The sequence below is a fragment of the Hippopotamus amphibius genome, chromosome 13 (assembly GCF_030028045.1).
Source record: "Hippopotamus amphibius kiboko isolate mHipAmp2 chromosome 13, mHipAmp2.hap2, whole genome shotgun sequence".
Classification (NCBI taxonomy): Eukaryota; Metazoa; Chordata; class Mammalia; order Artiodactyla; family Hippopotamidae; genus Hippopotamus; species Hippopotamus amphibius.
In genome coordinates this window covers 88726825-88732933 of record NC_080198.1, presented here as the reverse complement: position 1 = coordinate 88732933, position 6109 = coordinate 88726825, and positions in this window count along the sequence as shown.

Here is a 6109-nt window from a genome sequence, read left to right as displayed (position 1 = left end):
ATAACATATTCATGTATAGTAGAGAAAAAAATTTTTACATGGGGTTATTTGAAACTAATAATCACATGAGTAGGATAATTTTTCTTGCTGCATATGTATGTGTTATATTCACTTCCTTAGCTGTATCTATTTTAACACTGAATGTTACTTTTCTAATGTATTAAAATTTGTTGTAAAATGATCTGAAATCTTTAAAGTCGCATATCGTGGTTAACAAATTTGATTTTTACACATTTAACTGACTCTTCTCTGTAGTCTTTATTATTTTCATTGAGAAAATACTCTTTACAGTGACTGAGAAGCCCAGACCAATGTTACATTTTTCATATTGAAGTTGTAGATATTTCAGCTTAAGTATTTTCACAGATACTAGTTTTTTGCCATGCTGAAGCGTACCTTTCTTTGATGCATATTTTTGCAAAAAAATAAATAAATAAATTTGGCCAAACAGTTGCCTCTATGACCCTTTTGAATGTTTTACCAAATTTAGGTGCTGAAAATCACAAACCTCCATTTCCTTGCATCTTGATATATGGAATATAAATTTAGTCATTTAAAAACAGGAGCTCCAGGGACCTTCCTGATGGTTTAGTGGTTAAGACCCTTTGCTCCCAACACAGGGGGCCCAGGTTCGATCCCTGGTCAGGGAACTAGATCCCGCATACCTCAACGGAGATTCTTCACGCAGCAGCAAAGATCCTTCATGCCACAACTAAAACCTGGTGCAGCCAAATAAATAAATGAATAAATGAATAAATATTTTAAAAAGTAGAAAATAAGACTCAAAAGTATGAAAAGCACATGGGCATATATAGTAAGTGCTCAGCAAATGTTGGCTTTAAAAAAAATAAAAATAAAAAAACAAACAGGAACTCCATTAAAAGATTCTTCCCACAAATAGAACTATTGCAAACAAATTTTGAAACTTCAGAATTAAATAGTATATACCAGTTGAGTCCTCATTACGTCTATGTTTCTCTTGCTTTTTCAGGGATAAAATAAATATCTTCCTGTTTCTAAGTCCCTCCCCTCACCCGAATAATTGTGATTTGCTAAAAACATATTTTAGTTGCTCCACTTTTTAAATACTTGCATTTAAAATTCCCAGTTTATTTTAAACAAAATGCAATCAAAAGTTAAAGAAATTGTCTTCGAAAGGTTTAGAACCACTGTAAATCAATCAGGTGGATTTACAAAGAGTCCTTCAAAAACTCAAGTATTTCTAAAATCCAACCGGTAATGAGCAGCAATAGAAGAAACATAAGTTCTGCCATGAAAAAGAAGTTTTCCATATCCAACATCATAAAAATTTATAGTACCTCTGAATATATTAAAATATATCTAATTAGTTCAATAACACAGCTTGTTTAGCTACAACTATAAAGTATATGTGCACTAGAAGTAATCCAAGCAGAATTCAGCTCCATTAAGTTTCTTAATTGAATGTGAAAACAATAATTATACTTCACGTCTGTGTTTCACTAAAACTTGTATTTGTTATTCAAAGTTGGACTTCTTTTTAAACTAACCTTGCAAAATAATAGTCACAATCATGCCAATCAAAAGAATATCCAAAAGTTTGCTTTGATTCCATGAATTATATTTTTTAAAAGGACCATTATGAGAATTAACCCTTTTTCTATTTTAGGCATCTGATAATACTGATACAAAATTGGCATCATTTCACTGATTGTGGAATTCTCTTCTCCTAATGGAATGGTTATCACTTCACTTTTTGTATGTGTGTGACAAAACTTGGAATTTAGAAACAGACTCACAGACATAGAAAACAAACTTATGGTTACCAAAGGGGAAAGGAAGGGAGGAATAAGTTAGGAGTCTGAGTTTAGCAGATACAAACTACTATAAATAAAATAAACAAGGTCCTACTGTATGGCACAGGTAACTATATTCAATATCCTGTAATAAACCATAATGGAAAAGAATATGAAAAAGAATATATATATGTAGATGTATAACTGAATCACTTTGCTGTACACTTGAAATACAACATTGTAAATCAACTATACTTCAATTTAAAAAAAAAAAACTTGGAATTGAAGATGAACAGAACAGTCATTTGACTGAATGACAAGTTATATTCTCAGAGTGGTAAGGAGATGCACTTTCTGGATCCACACACATTAAATTGTTGTAATTAAGCACAATTTTCTTATAAATACTAAGTTTTGAAATAGATGATGTTTCAGGGATTTCTGTCTTCTAGTTTTCATTTGGTTAGTGCTATCATTTTGTTCGATCATTTTGTAGATCAATTAACATCAACTTTCTCAAGAAACTATATTCAGAACTTAATTTTTCATTGAACACGTGTTTTTGATTTTTTTTGAACTCATGGCTGCTGAAAGGGTTTATTGCTAAACAAAAGGTCATTAAATAATAAAATCAAATAAATAATTATAGATTTATGACATACAATAAGTGACAAAACCACTGTAGTGGGAATTCTCTATGTGCTACAGCAAGACCATCCAAATTCTATTTTCTGCTCATTTCATGTACATTTAACTTCTACTGTCCCTTGTTTTCCACTGACCATGATGGTTTCCTGCATCTCACAAGCTGGCACAACTGGTTGGTACATCAGCAGTTTTATATGCTTCTCCCACCATTACTTGAGATCCAAAGGACTTAGATGTAGTTGTCTGTCAGGCTGTTGTTATCATGAATGTCTTGCATAGTGTCCTTGAAAGGGAGGTGCCTTTCAGACTTGTCCACATGTTAAGGTGAGAATTCTGTTCACTGACATACATCTCAAACACTACAAGAAGATCCCATGGTAGAAGTTAGAAGTAATAAAGTGAAGTTTCTAATTTGTTAAAAGATGAGAAGTCTAAGACAAATGCTAAAATGGACAGGACCCTACAACAGGCAAACCACATATTTGGTTATCCAACTTACAGTCTTTTTCCCCTGAAACCACAGTGATGTTTCTGAAATGCAAACTTTATCTGATCCCTTCCCCTATGTCCCTCTCTTTAATGGCTCCTTATAAGACAAGGTTCAAACAGCTTGGGATGGCCTACAATACCCTTCATGATATATTACCCCCACCCCAACCTCTCACATGCCCATCTCATGTAGTAGAGTCCACTTGCTTAGAATGAAGAGAAACATGGAAGTATAGAGAGCACTATCCTTGTTCAGTATACTTGTTCAGTAAAGGACCCTGCCATGATTTCCTTGCAAGAACTAAGATCTCTCACCCGTGGGCCTGGCTGATTCTTCCTTTTCTTCAGGTATCAGCCTCAATGTCACTTCGACAGGGAAGACTTCTCTTTCTGAATCCTAAGTCTAGATAAGGAGTTCTTCCCGTCTGCTCTCATTGTGCCCTGCGCTTCCCACTCATAATACTTTCTGCCCCTGTTATAATCACCTGTTTTCTTCTCCAATTCTCTTATTGAACTACAATGGCCAAAAAGCTAGGCATATGTCTTATTTACCATCTTATTACTAACATCAGATACAGTACACTTAGTTTGCCCTTAAACTATTACCAAAATACATAAATAACAATAAAAGGCAATATATAATCAGGGTCAAATTGATAGTATAGAGTGGCAATAACTGCTCAGAGTACAAAGGAGTAAGTGCTCTTTAGATAGCATTAGACATAAAGATATCCTTGCTCTAGATCCCAAGACACTCAAATAGGAAGACTCAAGGTCAGAATTAAAAATTAAGTTAATCCTAGGTCTTGGGTTCTAGTCTTGGACATATTTACTTTATCTTATAGGCACTGGAAAGCCATTGAAAATTGGTGAGCCAGAGTGTATCACAATGCAGATAAATGGATTAGTTTTGCTAAAGAACAAACTTTGGGAATCCTGAATCAATTTTTAACTTCCTTAATTTAGACCCAAATCTGGACCTGCCTTTTATAACCACAATCACAAGCCCACAGAATCAAAATAGACAACTAATTTCTGGGGCTATCTCAGAAATTCCTGGGAAGTTGAAGCATACCATCTAGTCTCAAAAAATAAAATGTACCCAGTGTTGGCATTTCAGTAATTGGGAAGGGAATGGTAGATTAAACCTCATTTTGGCAGTGTTATCAGGCTAGTTTTTCAAATATGAATTGAAAACAACTGTTATATAGGTTTACACAAGATATTCTCATCTATTTGCTTCTTACCCTTAAGACTAATTTTCTCTGTCAGAAGCACCTCTTGCCAGTTGAATGGGAATCAGTGTAGAAATATAATCTATCTCACACACACACACACACACACACACACACACACACACACACACACCCCCCGAACCAAACAACATGTCTCAAAAGGGAACCACTGACTTGGCACAAGCTTGTCACCAGCCATGCCATTAAATATAGTGCTGTAATAACGATTGCCCTACTCCTTGCGCCTTTGCCCCACCTCATGCCAAGCAAGCTGCCTTTCATTTTGAATTGAAACACCCATTAAAGGAATCCAGAATGGCTCTTTCTCCATTAACACAAGCAACATTTTATCATATACTACCTGGTTGGTTGCCCATATGTTTCTATCTTTCCAGCCATAAAAGCATATGTGGCACATCTGTCCTTGCTAAGTACCAATGCACATGACAATTTGGATGGAGTTCACTTTGTCAATTTGAATGGCAAAGGGGATAAAAATGGTAAATTTCAGAGTTCAGCAGTAAAATAATAGTAGCCTGTTATTTAACTGACATGGCCAACAATTCTGTCTTGAAAATACGCATCTGACAGTTTTCTCTTACTCCCAAGGATTTTCACCTTCCAGGGATGCACCCCATAATTTTGCTCACCCAGAGATGTAGCTGACAATTTTGTCTTCCACAGTTTAGATTGACAATTTTTTCGTGAAGAAATGAAGCTGACAGTTTTGTCCCTGAGTCACTACCAAAACTCCTAACAGCTAAGATAATGTAGCTTAGCTATTTTTCTACTTTTAAGATAGCAACCATTCCTCCAAACTTTATTTTTGATATATTTCAATTAAAAAAAAGGGGCGGGTCCAGAAAATTTGCTTTTGACAACAGAAATAATTCCTCTTATCTTGCTTGCACATACCACCTTGTTTTCATCAACTGTTCTTTATTTCTACTGTTAGGAACTTGGATGATGGTCTATTTTAACGCAAAAGAGGTGTTGATCACATTACAGGAATGATTCCCATATGTTATTGCAGAATCACCAGGAAAGCCTATTCTTTCTGTTTTGAGTCCATCCAGGACTTAGACACTTAAGATATTTTTTTGACTGTGAAAACCTGAAACCTAGATCAGCTACAGCTGGAAAATTTTAATAGAAAATCAAATCATATACATTGTTGTATTTTGCTTATCAAATTCCCAAAGTAACAGGCCTACCAGTCCCCTGTAGTTCAGAAGATTGGACCTCTGAGCAGCAGCTCATCATTGATTCTGACAGGTTCTACTTTCCCACCCAAGCCCAGAGCATTGAGATCATTGCCCATTGTTTTCCTCTTGCTGTGTTTTATTTCCAGACTAAGGGAGAAGATCGAGGGAACATAGGGCAAAACTAAATCTTTTCTTGATAAAAAGGAACCACACTGTTCTTTCTATCACATACTCATGCTACTTCTTCCTCATTCTCTATACATAGAGGTTCTACATGGGAAACCATAAAAATATTAGCAGATCAAAATAAGTCAATAGGTGGTAGAGAAGACACATTAGAAACTGCCCAGACAGCTCTGATATTTCTTTTTCTTTATGGCAAATGAGTTAAATTCTAACAGCCATAATGCCTATGTCCATCTCTTTAAGAAATCTATTTGATCCAAAGAACTTTATTAGCCATTTTCAATGGTAGCATGTACAAAGGAGGCAGATGCCCCAAAGAATATAGCTGTCATAGGAGGGTTTCTGACAAAGCACCTCCATTGCACTCCTGTACCCTCTCTGGCTCACTCCTTAACCCCTGGTTCCTGCTCTCCTCCTTCCTAGGGGTGAGTTTGGTTTTCAATGAACAAGTCTGATTACAGCGAACAAAGGAAATGAAGGGTATCTAGCCTCTGCTTTTTCTCAGAGCATCTTTAGATGAGGACAGCTGTTCAGCATCTGTGGGAAATGGTTTTATTAAATGAATGGGAGG